The sequence below is a fragment of the Galleria mellonella genome, unplaced genomic scaffold, assembly GCF_026898425.1.
Source record: "Galleria mellonella isolate WM207_F2 unplaced genomic scaffold, CSIRO_AGI_GalMel_v1 utg139, whole genome shotgun sequence".
Taxonomy (NCBI): Eukaryota; Metazoa; Arthropoda; class Insecta; order Lepidoptera; family Pyralidae; genus Galleria; species Galleria mellonella.
This window is the reverse complement of record NW_026441995.1, coordinates 5,137,066-5,164,510: the sequence shown is the minus strand read 5'-3', so window position 1 is coordinate 5,164,510 and position 27,445 is coordinate 5,137,066.

The window sequence follows — 27,445 nt, the reverse complement described above, 5'->3', positions numbered from 1 at the left end:
ATTTGTTTATTACTTCTTGGTCTCTAACTAACTTAACTATTACCAGAGAGAGACTTTGTACAAAAGTCCTCTAAAAGTACCTCTGTCCCATTCGTGTTTCAACCGTGAAGCAGTTGTTTTTGCATAGCTGTGTTTCGGTTTGAAGGGTGGGATATGGCGTGAATTTATAGGATACAGAGAAATAACATCTGAGTCCTCAGGAAAGGCAACGCACGGGGGCTATCACGGGCGAAACAGTATACTCTGTTATGTCCATGGTACTGCTCATGTCTATAGGCGACGGTTACTACTTTCCATCAGGTGGGTCGTCAGCTTATTTGCCATTCTAAGTTGTATAAAAAAAACCACTTCGCTAAACTTATCTCTTAACCTAATATCTATCCAATCTCATGTAAAGACTAATTACAATTTTATTATATTAGTTTGATTGTAGGTACTGCTTTAATTTAGTGCATGTATGGTTCAACTGACATGTATACAAACTACATGTGAGTGATATGGCGTGAATGTTTTTATTTCACCACAGATATTCGTATTCGCTTCGTTCGTTACGTTTTGTCTATTTTACATTTTTCACACGAAATATATAAAAGGGAAACTGTTGAAATAATATCCGTCTAACAACTCTGTATGTTTTATATTGTTTTATTTTATACTACGATACTCTAGTAAGGGTTGTTAGTTGAAAATGAAGGTAGGAATTATTATTTTTACGAATTATAACTTTATCAATGTCAACAAAATAATAAAAGAACTTCGTAATCGTGACAAAAACATAATTAATATCGATTGCAGTTATATACCCTGATGTACTTTCTAAATATTATTCCAATATAGAAGATGAAGAAGCATGTGGCTCGCCTGATGGTAAGTGACTTCCGCCGTACATGAGCATCCACAACACTGGATGAATTTTAAATCGTCTATAATAGAAAAATTAATCGCTGAATGTGTTGCTCAGCGCAAATCTCGGGAACGGCTGAACCGATTTCGCTAATACTTTTTTTAGAATATTCCTTGAAGTACGAGGATGGTTGAAGAAAAAAAAAAATTGCCTGTAAAAGTATAAAAACAACACTTTTTCTACACTCCCGTGCAAACGATTCGTAATAATACTTAAAAGTCAATTTGAACTTTAATACCATGTCATAAAGTTCAAGTGTTAGTGGAAAGGTTCCAGTAAGGCAAAACAATTGCGTGACGTGACACGGCGTGTTTTATATTTTTTATTTCTTAACATAATGTAATTGTTGACTTATAACCTTTCTTTTTTATCTTATGAGCTAACTCAGCGTCCCGAATAACAGAATAAGTATTATAAAAACTAAAAATTTGAAGAATCGACTATGAGGCGATACGTAGTTCACGGGGTCAGCTAGTAGGTAATATATAATTATAATAATATGTTATTTAATAGTAGACGATATCATATATCATGTAACCATTACATATAAGATAAATATTGATAGTAGGTAGTCCTCAGTGCAATATAGTTTTCCGACCTTTACAGTTCTTTTTTAAAAGGTTGCCTAGCTTGCTTCGAACATGAAACTTTGAATTTATTTTCTTTTTTTAAACGAACGAATACCGATAAACGACAGGATGTTTTAAAGATACGTTAAACATTTTTAAATTTCGAACGCGAAACTCATTTCTATAATATTCAAATGCTAAACTATAACAAATTTAAAAAAAGATGTTAAGGATAAACGCCAGTATTTCAAGAAAGGAAAAATCTAGACACTCTATTCTATGCTCTGTCGAAATGAGACCCCCATTTACATAATACCATATTTTTCCTCGCCCGCACACCACAATACAGTCACATAGATATCGTTTATCCTAGACCCTTTCGTTCAACTATCTCGTGACCCTTTCCTTTATTGACATTGAATACCAGAACCTTTTGCATGATTCGCTTAAACTATTTACTTAACAGTTATAGTTGACGTGTTTTCTACAGCGCTTACATTATATTTATTACTTTTATTTGTATTCTTGTTTTGTTTTTATCGTTTCAATAGAATAATGTATTAATATAAGTATTAAATAAACAGGTCCCTTGCAAGGTGTAATATCTCTAGATATTTTTCTACTGTTCGGCTAGTGTGATCGAGTAACAATAATTCAAACGGCTGCAGAGACGTTTATATTTATAGGCATTGAGTATGATCATCATCATCATGATATCAGCTGTTGACTGTCCACTGCTGAACATAAGCCTTCTCTATAAGGGTAGTCTTGCCAGTAGTTGCGACGCTCGGCAAACGGGTTAGCAACAGCAGTTAAGCATTGGTAATGTTTTAAGAGAGGCACTGCCGCCCATCCCTCGACCATAAGTTCTCTTCGTCGCCTCATACGACTCCGTCGACAATGGAAAGGCTAGCCTATATATACTATTAATTACCAAGCTCATGAGATGTTTGGATGGGGATTTAATATTGCTAAAATAAATCCATCTGGCACTAGACAGATAAGTTCAAATCTCCAAACTGTTTTATTTAGTGGATTTAACCAATCAATTGTTTAATAATTCATAGAGATAAAGTGAACTATTTTGCACGGCATTGCTTGATTAATTTGGACGGAAAACGATAAATATTTAAAATGCAATTTAGGATCAGCGCTACGGTATTAAATAACAAAGAAACTATAAGTGGTCGTATTATAATAAATATTGTCGTAAGCGGGCTTATATTTCATGTTCTGTTTTCCTTATTACAGACATAATGTAAAGATGGCAGAATAAAAATAAAGCAATCCAATAATAATATCACATCAATTAATTACAGTCTACACCAAATCATATCAGGATTAAACCGGATCTGAGCAACCCTTAATCATTGCGGGATTATTCGCTATCTGCAATTTATTGCACGAAAAAGAGAAATTATTATTTTCGGCGTACCATACAAGTCATTAATCACATCGTAAAGGTTTCTAGATAAAGTCGCTTTTATTTTATTAATTATTCCCTTTTTTATATTATTCTTTTGATCGTCGTTTGTTTGTTTACTGTAGAAAAAATATTCTAATTCCCATAAGTATATTTATGTGTAATGTAAATTTTATAAACTTACTGTTTTTGTCGTTTCTGATAATTATTAGGACTTCATCCGGAAAACTTTTTCAGGGCGAGTACGGGTACTTTACATCTTAGTATGAATATCTCGCCTTGCACTGTGGATCTCAGGTCGTAAGGTCCATAAAACCATAGTTAAACTACAAAAACGGGAAGTTCATAAAATTGATATGGTTAAACAATAAACATTTGTTTTAAAAATAAACCAGAGTCTTCAATACTTTTAGTACACGCTATCCCGTATCTTAAAATTTTGATATTCACTTAAATAAAATTTATAATAAGTATATATTACCAAAGATAATATAATATACTGCCAATTCCCAATAAATGCCTCGTGTCTCTTTTATAATTTACCAAAACCAGCACGATTTTAACCGTCACAATAATAAGTAAAAGAAATATACAGTTATTTCTTTTACTTATGTAAGTAATTGTGTACCTATTTGTTAATTAAATGTAATTGTGTTCAGATCCATAATCTACGAATTGTCACGTCATATACGTTCACAATATCACCGTGTATACAATTGCATATATTTAGCTCTTTTATTTTATTATCGTGACACGAATAACACGAAATTATTACAGTAAATAAAGTTAAGCCACATTAGATACTTTCTAATATTTGATAGTTTTATTATTATTAAATTCAAGCCTGTATACTAATTTGGTTTAAAATACGTATGTAGCCTATGTCCTTCTTTACCCCATATTGTACGAATATATTAAAATTCATAGAGATTGGATCAGCAGTTAAGACAAACAAACTCACTTGGGGGGAAAGAGATTGTTAGTAATGGAGACTGAGAATCCCATTACTAGCAATATACCCAATCAGGTCGACCTCCTCGTGAATCTCCCTGGAAACTATCATGGTTAATACCTAATGAATTCATCATGATGGGCTAACTGACCTGTTTTCATTCTCATCTATCACCCTTCACTGGTGCTCCGCCAGCGTATCCCCTTAGCACAAGCGCGGTTACCGTACCATTTTCACCCATAAAAAAAAAACCTCACTTTTATAATATAAATAAGGATGTCAATGTGGCCTAACTGATAGGCAGATACTTTTCGAAATAGGTGATATAATATTAGGAAATATGCAAACTTACTATTTAATGTTTCATAACCTTTGCAAACAACATAACGTATTCGAAAAAAAAATTATATGATTATCTGTTATTTTTGGTTTATTATTATGGCATTACATAGTATGTCTTCCTGAGGTAGGTATTCGACCCATCTTATTGCAGATCTTGGAGGAAACTTTAATCAGATGCGCGTGAAAAATGCCAGCGATTTGTAAATGTCCCCGCAGAATGCGTGCTGCGTCTTACAAGTTTTTACCCTTACGGTGCAATATACGACCGGAATGTTCGGCAAAACACATATACGCTATATCCGAATATTAAAGATATAGTCAATTTTAATATATCTTAATGAAAAAGTAAAATTATCACAGAGTCAATTTCTATATTAAATTAACAACAAAAATATAAGAAATGAGCAGACTTTCTTATCGTAGGGCCTGTTATTAATTTATTTAGATTTTCATAAAATTCCTTAATTTTTGAAAAATTGATTTTAACCCTACGTATCTTCGTAATTATTCTTTCATTCATCCTTTCTAAAAACCCAAACCAAAACGTTATATCCTAAATGTATTATGGGGAATAAAGGTATAAAACATGCCGTAGGTTATCAGTGTGTGTATTTACTCGTACATTAAATACGCAGGTCACTTTGATCTGTCTTAGTTGATAATTAATTATTAGAATGAATCTTTCCCAAATTCAAGGAATACGGATTTTTTGACAGTTAATCCTTTAATTGAATTAAAACCGATTCGTGAAATTCGTAATTAGTTATCTCATGAATTGATAACTTATTTTTGTCCAAAGACTATTCAATAATAATAGAATAACATTAAAGAAAATTGTATTTTCGTTCATTCAAATAGTGCGGAGTTTGTTTGTCCAAACAATGTACCTAATGTTTAATATGTACTCAGAACACACATAAAATACAACGATGATAGCTTACAGTGACTCTTCCAGAAAGTTTGTACGATGCTCTCAAAGGAAGTATTATGGAAATTTGAAATAGCCCAGGGCCTTGGAGAATAAACTAGTTTCAAAGTCCAACTCCTGTTTGGTACACGCGCATTTCAATAGTGAAAGATTTATCAGAAACAATTTGTAATTACTTAGTGTAAAATGTTGTAAAACGTATTATGAAATTAACTGAAGATTCTATTGCGCGAGAAATAGTAAAATTTAGTTTTGATAAAATTTATTGATGCTAACACACTAGTAAATTTATGCTATTCTGATGATAACTTATATTCTATTTATTGCAAAGAATTGATGTAGATATGAGTATAGTTTATATATAATAAACTAGCTATCCGCCCAGGCTTTGTACGGGTAGATCTATCTATCTATCCTATTTAAGAGCTGCGCTCTTGTCGGTGGAGCTCTTACCACTCACTACGATTTACGGGTAGATAGAAAGATAAAATAGTATTTTATATTAGCTTTAATAGGATAGGAATTTTTGACACTTTGGGTTACACTATTGTAATTTTTGTAGGGTTGCTATTTTTTTTTTAAATAACGTAATCTATGTTACTCGCTAATACGAGGTCTGTCCGGAAAGTTCGTATAAAAGTGTTTTGGAATGCGAGAAAGAGGAGTGGGGAGGCCAGGTAAGCGCAGGACCCCTTCCTTATGTCCCTAACAATGCTTCAGTTCTGGTCTGACCGCCGTGCGGTGCGAACTGGCTTGTCACGCCATCTGTGAAGTTACCTCTTAACGAAACCCCGTCGGCATGGAGCCCGCTTCCGTTGAAGAGCAGCGCGTCGTAATCAAGTTTCTCTCGAAACTCGGCAAGAATGGCCGTGAAATTTTTGCCGATCTCAGAACAGTTTATGGGGATGATGCTGTAAAGGAACCAACCGTCCACAAGTGGCTAAAAAGATTCAGAGAGGGCCGAGAAAGCGTTCAAGATGACCCACGTTCAGGACGTCCTTCCACTTCACATTCCGACGAAAACGTGGAAAGAATTCGAACTTGTGTTAATGGGGACCGTCGTTTAACGGTCAGACAGGTGGCTGAAGAGCTTAATTTGGGCAAAACCGTGGTCCACGAAATTCTAAGAAACGAACTTCAAATGAAAAAATTTGCGCCAAGATCGTTCCGTGAGTTTTTGAGTAAAAATTCCATTACGGTGACCGAACACCCCCCTATTCGCCGGATTTGGCCCCGTGTGACTTCTTCTTGTTCCCAAAAACCAAATTGGTACTTCGGGGGCGGCATTTGGGGGACATAAATGAGATAAAAAAAGCTACGACGGGGCAGCTGAGAAACCTACAACCAGAGGACTTTCAAGGAGCCTTCTCACAGTGGAAACGGCGTTGGCACAAGTGCATTATGTCACAGGGGGAGTACTTTGAAGGGGATAAAATTGATTTACCTGAATAATTGTAAAATAAAATTTTTAAAAAACTTTTATACGTACTTTCCGGACAAACCTCGTAATATAGCTTTCTGTAAATGAAGGATTTTCAAAATCTGTTAAATAGTTTTTAAGTTAATTAGTTAAAAATAAATAAACAAACATTAAAAAAAAAAACAAATCTTTCCTCTTAAATATATTATTATGACTAGTAATAGTAGTCTTATTGGTCAAAGGATAAGCAGCAGCGTCCCTCCTAAAACATAAAGCCTAATTGCGGTTGCCACCTGTCTGCCAAGCGTGGCGATAATTGGCAGAACCCCTCTAATGGGGAGGCCTATTTTCAGCAGTGGACAGTTATCGGCTGAAATAATAATAATAGACAAAAATAACGATGACTTCAAAAACCTTCTCCTTTTTAAAATTAATCCCAAATACCAACAATTTTCTAATTCCACAGCGCCAGACTTACAAACATACACTTATCTTTTCAGCATTGAAGTAAAAATAAGAAATGTTTAACGAAAAAACATGTTCATCATCCTAGAGAACAATGAATCACACATAAGATTGAGGCTTACTATGTAGATACCGAGTGATTTATCGTCACTTTTTTCTTGTTATAATAAACAACAATAGCTCTGCCATTTGCACGATATATATTAGTCGATACCAAACTATTGCTATCGATTTGTATAAAATATGGCTATTAAATATAATAACTAACTTTTGTTTAACTTATATTTGGCTATTATAGTTACTAGTATGATAATTCCAATCAATGTAAACTGATCCCATAAGCCTTAATGCTAAAGGAAGCCATCCTAAAGATACCATTATCTTAATTATATCAAGATCCATTGGTCGACCATACTGGTATTGCATGTTAACTTATCTAGCTAATTGAGAAAGATAAGAGGGAAGAGATTGTTAGTAATGGAGAGGTTAGTCCCCATTGCTTGCAATATACCCTATCAGGTCAACCTCCACGCAGTTCCCACTTTGAACCATCGTGACAAATTTATTGTTGAATTCGTCAAGATGAAATAACTGACCTGCCTTTTCATCCTCACCAATCATACCTCACCGCTGCCCTACCAACGAATACCGATAGCGCAAACGAAGTTACGATTCCATAATCATCCTTTAAACAAATTAGAAAGATAAGGCGTAGAGAAAACTCTACAAAGTTCTTCTACAGCTAAATAAAACTACTTCAAAAAATATTGTCCAGAACTCTTTAGAAAGGCTTCAGTTTAACAAAAATGTATTACTAGGTATGCCAACATTAACTACTCTAATTAGATATTGTTAAGTTACAGTAATCTATTACCATAATGTATAGTAATCATAGTCGTATGATTGATTACCATCTTTGTTATGTAAATAAATACTTCCCGGCGTAGCCTTGTTTAAATAATCTCGCTCCAAAGCCTTGATTATGGATTACAGATTAAGAGGCATTTCTTGAGACTTACTTTGGGGCTAGTAAAATTTATAATAGAAAAGATTTTACTAATATAGTAGTAAAAGATCTGTGTTATTTTTTTAATCTTATTATACAGTTGAAACTTAATCCTACAGATATGTAATTATTTAATTATTAATATAGGGATTCATTTCATAAAGATCATCTGCATATGTTTTTTGTCTCAGACATATTTCTGCCGTTAAGGGATTGTACCCGCATGGCTGTTATTCGATTTAAAGGCACATGACATATGATGAGATATGGTAGTAAAGTTATAAAGTACGGAAACATTTCACCTTCACCTTCAGGAATGCTAATGCGTATAGGTACCTGATGTTATTCTAGACTATAGACAATAGTTATCATATTACATTATGTGAAATGTCAGCTTGTTTGTCATTCTAAGTTATATATAAAAGATTGATAATTCTTCGAGTAGGTATGTATTTTCATATGAACTTATCGTTTTCTTTTGTATTGTTTTATTGTTTATACAACTTTACAATCATATTCCACGAAAAAAATTGAACACTTTAACAGCTATCTAGTAAATGGAAAACTAAAATTGTATTTTCTACGGAAACATTGAATAAACTGCCTACTAACTTGATTTCTTCTAAAACTACCTACATAAATAAAACTATAAAACTTTAGAGTTTTGTGGTTATTAGATTTACGTTTAGGACCTAAAGCAAAGCGATTTATTGGATATGAATTATATTATATATTTGTCCCTAACATAAATTTATATATATATATACAACGCGTAAACCCGTGTCGATCCTGGCATAGAATAGGCTACCCCTTTCTTTTCCCGTGGATGTCGTAAGAGATGATTAAGGGAGAGCGAGGATGGGCAGCAGTGTCCCTTTTAAAATATCACTAAGCCTAACTACGGTTGCCAACCCACCTGCCAATCTCCCCTTCTGAGGAAAACTTATGTTCAGCAGTGGACAGTTAAGAGCTAATATGATGAAACAAAACAAAAGATTAATTTTGTAGTTATCTTAATATGCGAAATTGACAAGTTATTATCCCATTTACTTATTTCTTCTTAAACCTTCCCTAACATGTAGTTGTTTAATAGAATATTATATATATATATATATATATATATATATATATATATAATATTATGATAATCCAGTTCTACCTTCCAGATTGCCTTAATCAACTACGTGAGCTCTAGACAAATGTCTAGATTGCGATAAAACATACTGACTTAAGTTTCTTCCCCGTAAATGTTAGTAATTTTGCATAATCACGACCAAGAGCGATCTAATCAGCCAGCACAATAGCGTTATAAGATGACAGCTCCGTTATATACCCTATTGTACAGTCTAGGGCTTACACGTGCGCCTATATGCGGAGATTATTGAACAATCAGGTAACAAAACCTGCTTGATAGGTCGTATGACCGTTCCATAGGCTTTCAAAATACTATAATGTAAATAATAAATCATTGTCCTTAGTTTCGTTATTCTAAAAGTAACCATACTCAATTTTTCTTAATTTTATAATAATAACAATAATTATCGAAACTTTATTATTCTATTTATTTATTAAGCAGGTTGATTACTTAATACTATTATCCCTAAAGTAACCAATCCTTTAAATTCATAATTCGGGGAAAATTAAGTTATAGACTGCCAAGAATGTAATTTAAAACAGTCTTAAATCAAATCTATTAGAAATTTGGTCCCTTACAATAATGATTTCGCTGTAATATCAAACTAAAATTTTAGTTAACACACTTATTACAATATGGATCATAAGAAAAACTTTTAAGTATGTCTTTATGTAAACGACGTTTTGAGAGAGATCAAATATTTTTATACAAAATTATGAATAATCTTATTGAAAAACCTTTTCTGTTGAGTAATGTTAATATAAGATGTCCATAATCCTTTGTGATTAAAGGTTCCGTTTAGTTCACAAAACTAATTGAAATTTACAAGAATAAACGTAAAGAAATTCATTTCTTTTTACAATTAAAATAATAGGTACTCATGAAACATTTAATAGATAATGGAATCTTATTTTCAACCGACTTAAAAAAACTGAGGTTCTCATTTTAGTTGTATTTTATTTTTATGTTTGTTACCACATAACTCTGTCAGTACTAAACTCAATTATTTAAATCAATAAAACTAGTTTTGTCACAATTAAAGTTTTTTTTTTACCTTTTATTATTCTATATAGTGTTAGATAATCAATCCCACTGTATTTGTTAAATAAATAGAAAAAGTCATATACTAGCCAAATTCGACTACCGAATAAGAGCATAATATACGAGACGGCATAAGAGCTTACCACAAATCGAAAGGCAAGTGAATAAAAAATTCAATACCCCCAAAGAAACTCAAATGTAAATAGCTTAGACTCTCTAATACTTAACTTTTCAGGAAACACTTTTGTTTCTTTTACAATTTGGTATCGGAGCTCAAACGGAGAAAATCAGATTACGTGAAGCCTTTTTCATGTATTCTTAAACTAACTGTTGTGTTTTTATCCACATGCGCATAGAATTCAAAATCCAATTAATTTTATGTAATAATCTGTACCTTTTTTCATGCAACTTAGAATGGCAAACAAGCTGACGGCCTACCTGCTGGAAAGTGGTAACGGTCGCCTATAGACATGAGCAATACCATGGACATAACAGAGTATACTGTTTCGCCCATGGTACCCTCCATGCGTTGCTATTTCTGAGGACTCGGGTATTATTCCTCTATACCCTGTAAATTCACTGCCATATCCTACCTGAAACACAACTGTTTCACGGTTGCAACACGAATGAGACAGAGGTACCCAAGCAAACTAGTACCTGAAATTGTAAATTAAGATTTAAAATAACTTAGAATTAAAGAAACAATAACTTACACGCAATATTCTTACAGGTTATGCACTTCAATTATCTTCTTGGATTAATTTGAAAAAAGACATTTTGCTCTGCGAAATGAGCGAATTCGTAGACACAATAGAACAAAATTATGTTAAATTTACGATATGAAACGGTGTGTTAACAATTTATTTGTTTTTGTATCTGTATAAACAATATTTTGCTCTGCAAGAAAAAGGTTACATTAATGGTAAAGATTAATTTTATTCGTTAGAAAATTAATAAGATACTAATAATAAAATAGATTACAAAATAATTCAAAAAGATTTCTTCTTCTATTGTAGACTTCTATTGTAGGAAAATCAGTTATTTTGATTACGAAACTAAATTACACAAACTTAAACTCAATTTTGAAAAGATTTCTATTAAACCAATCTAAATAATTTAAGTAAGTGAATCCTTCTAGATAAAAAAAAATCCAAGTCAGTTTACAACTGACGAAGTTATGAGATAATAAAAATAAAAAAAAACCGAATTGAGAATATCCTTCTTTTTGAAGTCGATTAATAAAATTAAATCTATTCAAAATTGGCGAAGTGATCACGGAACATGAGCAAAAGAAAAATACAAACGAATCGTTTCCTTTTGAAAATCATAAAAATACTAACAAGACAATAAATTATTTTTTTTAATAATTTCGTCAAACACAAAAGAAGACGTAGATTAGCACTTTCAAAGTATTTCACAAAAAATTAAACCCTTATAGTTTTTAGCTAAGTTTGATTATCTATTCCCATGTCATGTATTTTAAGTATTGTAGTTATCAATTACATTCTCGTTGTTAACCTAAACGAAGTTTTCAAGGCTTCAAAGCAGCATCATAGTACTTAGTAGTAAGCAAATCCGCAGTGGAGTATTTCAGTTTAAGCACTAAACTAAAAAGACTTCAAACAAATCCCAAGCAGTTTTCTCGCTAGGGTTGGCAATCGTATAGTTTTATTAGCCCTCGTAAAAGATATTTATTTTCTTACCAGTGGATCTTAAAATTGACGACTCGTCTAATCGGTAACTGTTACCTATGTACATCTATTGAGGAGAAGGGAGGAAGGGATTGTTAAATATACATCAAACATACTATCAGATCAATATCCACACGATTTTCCCTAGAAACCATTCTAAATGAAATGAGCCACTTGACCTGACTTAATTTTTACTCATGTATCACCCCTCACTGATCCTTTTGGGGGGAGAGATTGTTAGTAAAGGGGAGGTTAGTCCTCATTGCTTTCAATATACCCCATTAGGTTGACTTCTACGCGGTTCCCCCTGGAAACCATCGTGACTAATTTATCGTTGAATTCGTCACGATGGGCTAACTGACCTACCTTTTCATCCACACCTATCATCTTTCAGTGGTGCCCTGCCAGTGTATACCGATAGCAGAGGCGGGGGTAACCACTCCATTATCATCCATTAAAAAAAAACCCCTCCCTGATAATTACCAGCGTAAACCGCTAACACAGGCTGGGTTACCATTTCATTATGACTCATAAAAAAATAAACATCATGTAGCTATTTCGCAACTTCTCTTGTACAAACTTTTATAGAACATACTAGTTTCTGTGAGAATTCTTAAAAATTTTATCTTAGTACTAACATTATATATAGAAATTCTTCTACAAAAGCACCCTTATTCTTGGTTATGATGATGATGATAAAGCTATTATATCTCCATTAATATTACTTTAATTGTTCCATATTTCATACATTTCCAAGTCGAAATAAACTTACAAATATAGGTACTTGGCAGCAGAAATATGAATGGGTCAATATACAAATCAATAATTTAATAAATCTTCCAAAAAATATGGCAGGTCTATATTTCTGTATACAAAATTTAAAGATCTCTTGAATTGCAAATAATGTTCAATGGTATCAAATTTCCAAAGGGAAGTGACAAGACTCAATTAATGCGTGTAATATTTCAATAACCATTAAATGCTAATTTGAGTTATAATGCGATCAATATAAGTGGCAGTTAGATGTTTGACAACCCTGGCGTCCGCGCATTTAAATCCGTATTCATGTGAGTGCTACCGTCTTCGAAATGGTGCTTTTAGAATGCGTCACGAAAAGGAGTTATTGTCTTCGCCTTGTCTTCGTCTTACAATAGTACAATGAGACGCGCTACGTTCATTTAGATTGTAAGGAAGTTTCTAAAACATTTTGAATAGTTAATTGAAAGTTATGTTTTCTTCTTTTGGATGTTTAATTGCGTTGGAACAAATTCTGTGATTGAATTACAGGGTTGAACTAGCACAGTCTTGCTGTCATTTAAAAAAATTCTTTTATCAATTTCAGATAGCGTCTCTTTCTGTTCTAAAAGCTAGAGATTACATTATTGCATGATTTTCAAAAATTATACATGTTGTTTACCAATAAAGTAATAAAGAAGAATAAAAAATGATACTATTTTTTTTTTTGGAATTTGGTAAACTGATGTAACTGGTAACTCCTTACTACTTGTCACGTGTGGCAAAACAAATAAAGTAAAGGAAAAAAGGGCGACTACGATAAAATGTTAATATTGAATGTTGGCTGCAGACGATGGTGTGCATCTCGATGAGAATGCATACCCTATTTCTGAATTTACTTACAGTAAGTTATAAATGACCTAATCGACATAGAATTAGTCATAATAAGTACCGATAACAAGCTAAAATCTACTTTTTTTATAAAGTATAGTCAAAATCTCAAAATATTTTCTTGACATTTCAAACGCATATACTGATATGCATATGAAAGATCTTTGAAGACAAAGGTCTTCAACCAGTGCGTGTTGCCAGTGATGATGTATGGAGTTGAAATATGGTCCTACACAAGTGCCTGTATGCAGAAGCTTACAAAATTAGCAAATTACTTAGCGGGCTCCATGTAGCCATAGAAGGCTATGCTCGGAGTCTCTTTGCGTGATATAATCCGAAACGAGGATATCCGCAAAAGAACCAAAGTAACCGACACATCCTAAAAGTAAGCAAGCGGAAGTGGCAATGGGCTGGTCACATAGCTCGAAGAACTGATAACCAATGGGGAAGATAGGTTCCTGAGTGGCGACTTGGTACGAGCAAAGGCTGTGTAGGACTTCCCTCCACTAGATAGAGTGACGATCTCAAATGCATTGCAGAGAGTCAGTGAATGCCAGTGAGTCAGGCGGTGGTGGGCCGTCAGCTTGTTTGTCATTCTAAGTTGCATAAAAAAAGATACGTATGTGTAAGCCAGTAATATAGTCATATTAAAGTATGAAATGTAAATAAAAATTATAAACAAATTACACCGTGTCTGCCCCGGCATAGAATGGACCACACCTTCCTTTCCTTTTGGTGTCGTAGAAGCCGATTAAGGGAGGGCGTAGGACGGGCAGCAGCGTCTCTCTTAAAACATTTCTAAGAAACTAACTGCGCTTGCCAACCCACCTGCCAAGTGTAGCAATTATTGGCTAAACTCCCCTTATGAAGAAGGTTTATGTCCAGCAGTGGACAGTGAATAGCTGAAATAATAATAATACAAACAATCATTTAATCACAATAATAATTGGCATTCAAAACAGAGACATTCTTGTCACGGAGCAAAACGCATTTAACAAAAAATTACGTTGTAGATACTTGCCAGCTGTTCCACGGTATTGTCATTGCCAATAAAAAAAGGTTCCAGTACATTTTATACGCCATTTTGACGTCCTGCCAGTGGTTATGAAAATTACTCGCCCCATTTAATAGTCGTTTGCTTTAAGCCGTTCATTTATGAACTTAGCTTGCTTTTTTAATGATATTTTAAACTTTACGACGTCGTTATTATGTTATACGGACGTAAACAAACTGAATTAAAAAGGTTTTTATTTCAACGACACTTTTTATGGCAGCTGGCTCGACAGTTTATCCCGTAATGCGGGAAATTAACAGTAACTGCACTTACTCATACAATAATATTTTTTTTGTATGCAAAATAATAATAAATTTTGCCTTACATCAAAATACACTTTGTGGAGTGAACGAAATCCGGTGTAAAAATAAATTTTTTTTGGGCAACATGGAATGGTAAACAAGTTGACGGTACGCCTGATAGAAAATTACCTTGTTAGTTAACATAGACATAATTCAGAGTTCACGTTGCATTACATAATTCAAATTTGCACGTTTTCTATATAATAAACTTTCTACTATCCTTATTTGTACCCATTACTGTTCGTATCCAGTATGGTAGGTATAGAAATTGTCGAGGTAAGGCGAAAGTGCAATTTGATGGTGCACTATTATCTATTGTTCAACGCCAGAATAGACAATTCCGTAACTCTCAATTGTTGTTCTTTATACGCACCCCAACACTGCATATGATTGCGTGCATGTCGTTTACTACAGAACCTGTACTGCTCAGTTTGCTCCCACTTATGAGGCTATTTCTCTGCTTAGTTCTCTGATTTCTCAGCAACCAGATGCTAATATTTTTAATGATAAATTAGATTGATTTTCTAAATGTTGTATAAATTATTAAGTTTGTAAAATGAGCTTATGGCTCACTACACGTTTTGGGAAACTATGAGTGTAAGAAGCAATTTATAAATAAATAAATAATTTTAGGTAACGGGTTTTTCTAATAGGTGATTATGGTATGGTAACCCTATCTGCGCTAACAGTATACGCTGATGGAGCACTAATGAATAATGACAGGTGAGGACAAAAAGGCAGATCAGTTAACCATCCTGATGAGTTCGCTTGGAACTGAGCATGATGGTTCCACAAGGAACTACGAGAAAGTCGACCTGACAGGATGTATTTCTAGCAATGGGGCTACTAATCCCCATTACTAATAATACCATCTCCTTTCAATAGTTCTTCATTACCTACTGATATGACCACGGTAATGAAGATTAAATATATTGTACCATGATACCCCTATGCGTTGCCATTCATGAGGATTAAGGTATTATGCGATTCAATGTCTACTTTTTATCTTGGTTATTTTTAATAAATAGAATTTTGAATTTTATAGGTACTCGTATCATATATAACTTTGTAGAAATGTATTTATTAATTTATTATACATGAATTTATCATGTAGAATATTTATTTATTTATCAAGGCCGATCCTGTTGGCCTGCCTTGATAAATAAATAAATATTCTATTCAAAATTAAAATTAGGCAAAATAAATGTCTGCTGTTGTAGCATCTATTTAAATAATACCTGTAAATATAAATAAATATAGACAATACTAATGTCCTGATACCCGAAGTTGTCTACAAGTATTGACACCTGGAATAACTTGTCAAACTGGGAAGTTCAACTTCGATTGTGAGGTCAGTCGATGAATCCAACTCGGTCAGGAAACTACGCCACATTTTCATGTCTAAAATACCTCAAACTTTGAATATATAAGTTGTTCTAACACTGAACTTACACCAGCAAATCAAGGCCTTATCTTATATTCGCATATTCAGTTCAAATCATAATATATCACACTTTGACCCGTTGAGATCTTTATTCGCAATCGCTTTACTCACTATCATCTTGTAGATTTTATGTATTATCTTTATAGTAGTAAACCATGGTCTTAATCTATCGGTCACGTAAAGAATTTCAAAGATCTTCACTGAATATCTTGGAAAATCTCACGTTGTTCAGTGAGCTTAAAAGAATAGGTTATGTTCGCAATTTCGTGATGTGATCTATCAAGTTCGATTCTAAGATTACCCGAGAATGTTTAAACGGAAAAATCCACAGAACGATATATTGTGAAAGGCAGGCCATTTACCTATAATTCTCACGCGTTTACACGCGACAAGGAAGAAAATTTCACAAGTAGTAACTTTAGCCTAGAAAGTTGAATATAGGGCGACTATTTCAGAGCAGAGCATTGCAGAGAACTAATGGATGTAAGTGACTCGGAAACTTTCTATAGACAGCGTATAAAAAGAACCCGTGTTCAACAGTGCTAACATACGGCCGAAATAATAATGAACGTGATGATTGGAAAAAAACAAATGAAAAATTACTCGGTGTCCTGGATACTCATACAACATTTGCTATACAAGCAATGTCTAGCAAAAGTCTTCTATCTCCTTAGTTCATTTTCGAGAAAAAACACTTAACGTTCTGTACACTTAGTGTCGATCTCTTCGACCCTCACGATTTTATTACATTGTAGATATAAGATATGGAATATGTGGTTACCTACATGAACAAATATGTATTAAATAACTTGTGTTTTTGTTTTCTTTTCTATGGTCGTAATAATCCGATTAATGTTGTAAAGAAGAAGAAAAATAATGTAATTTTCATAAATAAGACAACAGGCGTTGGATCAATTTGTAGGTGTTTTTATTTTGAACCGACTTCAAAAAGAAGGAGGTTCTGATTTCGGTTGTATTTTTGTTTTATGATTGTTACCTCATAACTCTGTCAGTAGTAAACTGATTTATAAAATTGTTTTTAGCTGAAAAGATATGCTTTAGAATTAGTCCCATAGAATTTTTTTAAAAAACAGTTCAGTTTAGTTTTTAAATCAAATTAACTAGTTTTACCAGAATTGAAGTCATGTTTTTTTTTTGTAACACAATTTAATTAATATGTAGTTATAAAGAATGCATACGAACATTTTCAGAAGTCTGCAAATTACATTACTGTTTTATAAGAGTCGTTTAAAATAAAGCAGATGTATAACAAGCGTCTATTAAAGAACAATTGCATTGCCTTTATGGCGTAAAGCGTCGTGTTTACTTCACGGTCTAATTTGTAGAAGCTAACCATGTTACGTTTCTTAGAAAATGAACAGAAATTTCACAAACTAAAACATTATAATGCATTATTTTCACTAAAGTATCTAATAATGGTTCGATTAACGACAATTCTCTTTTTAAGTTTTTATGGATCTATATTTTTTTTAATTAAGTATAGTATAAGTAAGTTTCTTTGCGTGATAGTATTCGAAATGAGATTATCCGCAAAAGAACCAAATTAACCGACATAACCCGAAGAATAAGCAAGCTGAAGTGGCAATGGACTGGTCACATAGCTCGAACTGACAACCAATGGGGAATAAAGGTTTTTTAGTGGTAATCCCGTACCTGCAAACGCAGTGTAGGACGATCTCCACTAGATGAAGTGATGACCTCAAATGCATTGCAAGAGTACGTGGATGCAGGTGGCTCAGGACCGTTTGTTATGGCAGTTTATGAGGGAGTCCTATGTTCAGCAATGGACAGATAAAGACTGAGATGATGATGATAGTCTAAGTATTTACTTAGACTATCATCATCATCATCATAGATAGAAAGTATTAACAAAACATAACCTGTAAATAGCATCGTGGATATTAAAACACAATAATACCTATAGTTGTGTTCTTTGCCATTTTTTATTGATTGATTATGATTAAGATATGGTTTCCATACTCTATAACATGAGAGCCCTTCAAACTACATATGCAGACACAGCTACTTTATGGCAGAGACTTGAGTAAGACAGAGATACTCGAGAGACAACTTCTGTTCAAAGTCGGCCTCAATATAAATCTACACTCTAACTTTTCAAAATATAATACACTATTTGTACCTCGCAGCTATGCATGCGTAAGTATATAAAGTATCAGTAAGTATATAAAGTATTCTATGTGCTAAGATATAACCTAATCGTGTACTAAATTTTATTTTAATCCGCTAAGTAGTTTTTTGTGTAACGGTACCGGGAATGAGTAACAAACATTCCTCCAACCATCCACCCAACAATCCGTTGTTACAAACTTTCGCATTTATTTTATTAATATGATTTTGAACAAACATCAAAAACCTACAACATGCCTATTTTAAAGATATTTTTACCATTGATAAATCATATTGGTCCCATACTAAATTTGTCTCGTTACATATTTTTTTGCAGTTTTTAGATTATTCCTTTTGCATTTACGTTACTAATAAAGTCGACCCCACGTCTTTATTAACTTTTATGCTTTCAAACATTTCTACGAAAACTTAAATCAACATTTTTGATTATATTTCCAGGAAATTAAACAACAAAGTCGACGTGAACACAGTCATCAACTTCATGTAGTTTCCGATACATAAATGAATAGCAGAATAGATATATACCATTCAATGCTATTTATTCTAGAAGCTGAACAACTTTCACTAAAGAAAATGGGTCAAAATATAAGAATAAACACATCAATTTATAAAGCTAAGCGTACACTCATACACTAACAACGCAAAGTGACACAGTACAAAATTGCAGGGATTGATTAATTTATTTATAAGATAGGTCATAGGATACAGTTTCTTAAGAAAAGAATTATTACAATGGCAGACTTATCCAATAGATTTCTTCCATTTAGTTGGTATTTTTATTATCATCATATAAACCGTTAACTGTCCACTGCTGAAGATAGGTCTCCCCCTTGGGGGGGTTTTGCCAGAAGTTGTAGTGCTTGGCAAGCGGGTTGGCAACCGCAATTAGGCATTGATTATGTTTAAAGAGGAACGCTCTTGCCTCAACCACTAAACTCCCTTAGTCGCCTCTTACGCTATCCATGGAAAAGGGAATAGAGTTGATATTATAATAGTGCATTATTTATATTTTTTTCGTCTTCTTTTTTTGATATGGCTTCCACTACAAATGATGGTGATTCTATGACAATATTAAAATTAGAAAATGCACAATGATGTACTTATAATATAAGATTCTTTGGTAAAAGATAACTGGAAATAAAAGAGATAGAGCTATGTTCGTTTATTCTATTAATTTTAATAATATTATAAATGCATAATTTTGTGAGAAAGGATAGATAGATGGATATTTGTTACTCTTTCATGTAAAAAATACTTAACGGATTTGAATGAAATTTAGTATATGGATAAGTTATATCCTGATTTACTACAAAGTATACTTTATATACTTATTATATTGACGTGGACAAAGCCACAGGACACAACATATATTTTATAAAAATAAATTGACTGATTTTTATTTATTTAAATTGGATATCAAATCAAAATTACATTATATATTATATAGTAACATCCAATTGACGTCTATTCAATTTGATTCCAATTCGATAATGTCAAATGTCAGCCTGCAGTTGAAACAGACATCAAATGATATAATGATTACATTAAATGGAAGTTCTTTTCATTATAGGCATTCTGATTTAATTCAAATTTTTAGTTGCATCAAAAATCACTCGCAGATTTGACGTATTAAAATCAAATCGAAAGATGTACCTACTCATATATATCTAACATCCAGGGAACAAAAATATGTTTTTTTTTTATACAACTTAGAATGGCAGACATACTGACGGCCCACCTGATGGAAAATGGTAACCGTCGCCTATAGACATGAGCAGTACCATGGACATAACAGACTGTACTGTTTCGCCCATGATACCCCCCATGCGTTACCATTCCTGAGGACTCAGGTATTATTCTTCTGTACCCAGTAAAGTCACACTATATTCCACCCTTTAAACCGAAACAGCCACACGAACACAACTGCTTCACGGTTTAAACACCAATGGGACAGAGGTACCCAAGCAATCGACTTTTGTACAAAGTCTCCCTCTGGTGATTACTGATGAGGACCCAACAACGTCTTTACCAACATTATACCTTATTAAGTCGACATCCACATGATTCCCCCTGGAAACCATCTTGTTTAATCCTTTATGAATTCATCACTATGGGCCAGCGTATCCCAATAGCATAGACGTTGATTACCATTCAATTATCACATTAAAAAAAAAACACTTGCTGTGTGGTCCTGGCATTGAATGGGCTACCGCTTCCTTCCTCGTGGGTGTCGTAAGAGGCGACTAAGGGATCTTAATGATCGAGAGATGAGCAACGGCGTCCCTCTTTAAATGTTACCAAAAGGCTAACTACGAATACCAACCCACCTGCCAAGCATAACAACTACCGGCAAAACGCCCCCTTTATGGCACAGACCTACAATCAACAGTCGACAGTTAATGACTGTTATAATGATGATAAAAAAACATACAATTGATATCCAGTTAACGCAATTTCAATTTTATACCAATCCGATAGCATCAAAAATCAGCCTGATCCCGTAACATTATAGGGGCTGCATCGTTTGTGTTCTCAGTATACGCTTAGCTCAATTCTTTGAAGTACATAATTATTTCAGTGAACACTACAATAGAATATTGTATTGAACACTTTTATAACTCTGGAAAACCTTCCCGGAACCCTGTTAAAGCGAGTCGAACATGCTCTTGACCGCGTTTTTTGTTTGAAGCCACTTGTTGGGTTAGTTGTGCCGTCACGAAAATTCTACCAACATATTTTCCTAAGGCCGTTACCATGTTTACTTGTTTTATGAAAAACAACTTCGTGTAAACATTTGCACGTTTTTTTTTTCTGTTATAAATGTTTGCTCGATCCAGTAAAGATTATCGGAACTTTAATACAATTATAAAAACAAATAGTGTTAGTAAACTGAAATAAAAGAGAAATTCGTGTTTCATTGGAAAGTTTTTTTTTTAATATCTACATCATCATCATCATAATCATATCAGCCTTTAACTGTCCACTGCTGAATACAAGCTTCTCTCTTGGCGGGTTTTGCCAGTAGTTGCCATGCTTGGCAGGCGGGTTGGCAACCACAGTTAGGCTTTAGAGATGCTTTAAGAGGGGCGCTGCTGCCCATCCCGCGCCTCCTCTTCTTAATCAATTCTTACGACATCCACGGGAAAGAAAGGGATGGCCTATTATTCCATGCCGAGACCACACGGCAAATTAAATATAATACAAACTAAATGCCGAATGAATAAACTTAATAAACCGTAATATAAAATACATTAAAACCCAATACTATATCATAAATTTGAAGGATTGTAATTGTATTACACTACCTGGGGGGAAAGGGATTGTTAGTAATGAGGTCTAATAGTCCCGTTGCTAGCAATTGACCCTCTCAGGTCGACCTCCACGCGGTTCCCCCTGCAAACCATCATGTTAAATTCTTGTTAAATTCATTATGGTGGGCCAACTGACCTGCATTCATTCTCACCTATCATCTGTCACTGGTGTCTCGTCGGAGTATACCGATAGCGCGGGCAGGTAACCATTCCATTTTCATCTATTAAAAAAAAATTGTATTACACTTAAATAGCTAAACGTATTACATCCACGAGAGACTTTGTACAACAGTCGTCTGCACGAGTACCTCTGTCCCACTCGTATTTCTACTGTGAAACAGCTGAGCTTAAATAGCTGTGTTTTGATTTGAAGGGTGGGAGATGCCAGTAAAATTACAAGGTATATGGAGGCATAATATATATCCTGCCGAGGCTTTCCCTAAAGATGGAAGCATAGGGTTCTTCAAAAGGGACGTATTAAGGTTTTTTAAGGGTCGTCAATGCGTGCGTGATACTTATACCTGGCATTACAGTTGCAGACGTCCGGTAACTCCGTTTACCATCAGACAGGCCGTATACTTATTTGCCACTATAGTGTAAAAAAATATTAATCAGGAATGGCAATGTATGAAGGATACCATGGGCAGAATAGAGTATACTTTAATATCCATGGTAGTGATCATGTCTATAAGCGACGGTTACCACTGTCCATTAGGCGGACCATCAACTTGTTTGCCATTCTAAATTGCATAAAAAAAGTATTTATTTTACTGAACAAGATGTTAAACATTTTTCGCAGTTTGGGTATTGAACGGTGGATAGATAGATACTCCTTATTGTTTCCTCCAAAAGATTATATTGCGAGTAGTAAACATATTATATATACAAACAATCACAAGAATTGAAGGTAATCTCACGTATAACTCTCAAGTACAAGTTAACGGTAGTCTCAGAGCAACGAACTTATAATTTTCTTGAAGATACCTCGTTTAGAGATGATACACGTATCGCAAGACGTGCATAAACAAAATGGCAATCGGAGATCGATGACTATAATGATAGGTTGCAGAAATTTCTTAGTAATAGAGGTCAATCTTCGAGTGTTGGCAGTCACACATACACTAATGGTAGCAGAATTAAACAAAATAATTCAAATTAAATAACCAAAAAAAGTATCTTAATAAAAATTGATACACCGGTAAAGTATATCTTAACCCAATGGACGTTTCTTGTCATAATTCATCTAAACAAAGACGAGGGATACAACTAGTGTTTAAATAATTTGGTGTACCGTGTTACCTATTTTTGATGAGAAACAGCTATCTATTGCGGTGCGTTGTTGTTACAGTATGAAGGGTCACAAATGCAAACACAGACATGCGTGGTATGACACGTTCCTTAATCCTCAGGAATAACAATGAATCGCGGGCACTAGATTATACAGTGTGGCCGCACACGGCATTTAGATGGCTAAGTAACCTATTATTGTACATGTATATATACAACAAATGTTACTTTCTATTTACCAATTAAACTTACAAATAGTCATAATTAATTAATAATAATTTTATGATTGTAAATATGATAATTTTAAATATTTTCGCCGTATAGTTTCGGCATAGAAGAGGCCACCCCCGTGGGTGTCGTAAGAGTCGACCAAGGGAGGACGAGGGATGGGCAGCAGCGTCCCTTTTAAAACATCTCTAATAGCCTAACTGCGGTTGCCAACCTGTCTGCCAAGCGTAGCAACTACTGGCAAAACTCCCCTTATGGGGAAGGCTTATGTTCAGCAGAGGACATTTAACGGCTGAAATAATAAATAAAAAATCTTTTTCCAATAAAAAACCTATTACCTATTATAACATATTTATAGTAACAGGTAAATGACATTTAAATTTAATCCGACCTCCTATCTCCCTTTAGTAACAATCCCTTCCCCTCGACCGCATAGGTAAGAAGGATATACATTTTAATGAATGCCACAATTGCCTGTTCAATTTATAAATTAATTGAGATTGACAGACCTAAGGGAAACTTTGTACAAAAATCATCGACTTGGGTAACTCTGTCTTACTCAAGTTTCTACCGTGCTTGTATGGCAGTGAAATTACAGAGTACGGAGACCACCTTAGACCTCAGGCAAGGCATGAAGGGTATCATGGACATCACAGTATGATCATCACCATATCAGCCGTTAACTGTCTACTGCTGTACATAGACCTCCCTCATAGATTGCCATAAGGAACAGCCCTGGGCTACCAACATTCACTGATTCCCTACAAAGCATTTAAGGTCATCCCTCCATCTAGTGGGGGATTCGACCTACACTACGTATGCCTTTACGGCGTAGCCACTCTAGAATCTTTCTTCCCCATCGGTTGTCGGTTTTTCGAGTTATGTGACAAACCCGCATCGCAGTACACTCTAATATAAAAAAAAAGATATAGTATTTAATGGTCGTTCGATGCTTCCGTGTGTTACACTTCACAACTCGAACGCAGAGTTGATTATTTTAAAATGTTTGCAAACCGGCGTCAAACGAGTTCAAACAAACCACCATTTACATAGGGACTTAATAATAACCCGGATTATCTTTTGTAGACAGAGGGGAACGATAAACATGAGCTAAACTTGTCTCCCTTCGAAACTTTGCCGTGTATGAGGGTCTTTAACATGAAGTTTGTATGAACGTATTTACATATGCATACATAAATATCTATATGATTTATACTTTATAATATTCACAACATCACCACCTCCCTCATCTGAGTTTTCAAAGTTGATAAACTTAAGAGGCCTCCACTTTGCAATCCTTTATTTCGGCTAAGCTTTATCGAAGCTTTTTATAAGGTATAACTTTATTTGTTATTTGTATAATTAAAAAAATATTTTTTGTGGTGAAAATGGAATGAAAACTTGAAGAATGAAAAATATCAGCCGGTAATTGTCCACTACTGGACATAGGCCTCCATCTTGAGAAGTTTTGCTAGTGGTTGCCATGCTTGGCAGGCGGGTTAGCAACCTCAGTTAGGCTTTCAAAATGTTTTAAGAAAGACGCTGCTGCCCATCCCTTAACCATTAAACTACCTTAGTCTCCTTTACGCTACTTACGGGAAAGGAAGAGGCGACCTATAATGAGTCATTCTATAATGGACACACATAAAAAAAAAATAATTTTAAGTCTTACAGTCGGTCCGTCTAAAGATATTGTAAAATTAGAATTATTTTAAACATTTTTTTATGATATGAAAATGTAACATTAAATTCTAAAAATTATTAATCGCAACTAAATTGGAGTACGAAACAATAGGCAGAAATGTCTTTACAAGATAAATCGACTGCATAAAATCATCAAAAATCATACAGTATTGAAAAAAGAGGCGATTCAAAAAAGTACCTGCTTTTTAAGTGAACGTGAAAATGATTTTAACAAAAATTTGATATCGTGGTAACAATAGTCTTTAATTGTATATTTTAAAATAAAACTCCCATAGAATATATAATAGGAATTTAATAATACTAGAAAACTGCCCTGGCTTTACATGGATAGATAGATAAAAAGATGAATTTGTATTTAATCATATTGGTATTAGCTCTTAAGCAAGTTTTGATATTTTGGGTTACATTAGTGTAATTTTGGTAGAAATTTTTTTTAGAAAATAATATATGTTATTCGATATCCATATATTATGTACACATATAATATTAATCTATATTATTCGATAATAAAAAAACTGTTTATAAATGAAATAATTTCTAAAATAAGTTGAGTAGTTTTTGAGTTTATGCATTATAAACAAACATTCAAATGTTTCCTCGTTATAATATTCGTATAGATCAATTATATTATGAATGACAGATCAATGATTAATGCTGATCGTCATTTGCAGATTGCATTAATGATAATAATGATACAAACCGGAAATGTTATTATATTTATTGATACAAATAGCGTTATGTAGTGGTGTTGCCGAGTCAATCAAATTATTCATTAAAAATAGTAGGTTAGCATGGATGTATAACGTATAACAAATGGAAACAAATTAAATATAGAAACAGTATATTTATCTATAAGCAAGATCAAACCATAAGAATATACAAATTGCTCTATTAGTTAAAAAAACAATAACTATGAGGGGATATTTATAACAATATATATATACTAACCTACTTTCAACAACATATATGACTAGAGATCCGGACCCTATCTCTATGATGTTCCAACTCTTCGCCATAATTCTGAAGTTATAGATTAGCTTTCATATGTTACTGGATCTAACGACAGCATTTTTTAAAATATGTGTTTAACATAATATAACATATAGTATGATATTATTTAAAATACTGGAACTTTATTGCGCTGCCTTTAAATTTTTATTCAATTATAAATTCAACGATTCATTAGCAAAATCCCCTAAGGGGGAGGCCTATCTTTAGCAGTCGACCGTTAACGGCTGATATGATGATGATGATGATGATAAAATGATCCTTACATTAAAACCAATACAAGTATGTTTAATTCTGAAACATTTTTAAAATGTTCAATGTTTAAACATTTTTAAACGCATATGTAACGCGTAACATACGCGTATCTTTGGACTAAAATTAATGTAAAATCTATCTTGACTTTTACATACAACAAAGAATTAGATTCGTTAATTTAAATTTTCATTCTAAATTTAAATTACCTAGCCTAATTAAAAGTACACCGACTAAGGTATAAGACAACATTACATCAGCATTTAAAGTTAGCCGAGGACCTTTTTAAGAAAAGAATAAGCTTTTGTAAAGTAAGCAAAAATATATTTTATCACCTAGTGTCCAATAGGTCACAAGGCGAATCTCTCGCCTGCGAACGTGTCAAGCCGTGGGGCGTAGTTCATGAATATAAATGAAGAATAGCGTTCCCGGTATGTTTACTACATATACAAATAAATTCGAGATCTGCAATCGTATGCGATCACAATATTGCATATTTTTCAATCGGAAATCTGTACCGGTATTCGGGGAACTACTTTAAAAATGCTTACCTTTTATGGCTAACCTACATATATCCAGTTTTATAAAGTTATTTCAATACTTTATTTCAATAGGGGGAAGAAAATTCTTTAAACTGTGTATAAACTAAATGTTTATACAGGAGGGGAAGGGATTGATAGTAATGGGGTGGTTAGTCCCCATTGATATCAATATACCCTATCAGGTCGACTTCCACGCGGTTCCCCGTGGAAACTATCGTAACTAATTTATCGTTGAATTCGTCACGATGGGCTAACTGACCTGTCTTTTCATTTTCACCTATCACTTCTCACTGGTGCCCTGCCAGTGTATACCGATAGCGCAAGCGGACTTACCATTCAATTATCATCAAATTAAAAATAAATGTTTATATAATCCCGATTACTTTTCATTGTCATCATATCACCATTTAATTGTGCACTGCTGAACATAAGCCTCCCCCGTGGAGGGTTATGCCAGTAGTTGCCACGTTTGGCAGGCGGATTGGCAACCACAGTTAGGCTTTGGCTTTTTAAATGTTTTAAGTGAGACGCCGCTGCGCATTCCTCGCCCTCTCTTAGTCGCCTCTTAGAACACCCACGGGAAAGAAAGAAGTGACTTATTCTATGCCGGGGCCACACGGCAATATTACTTTTACACGGGGT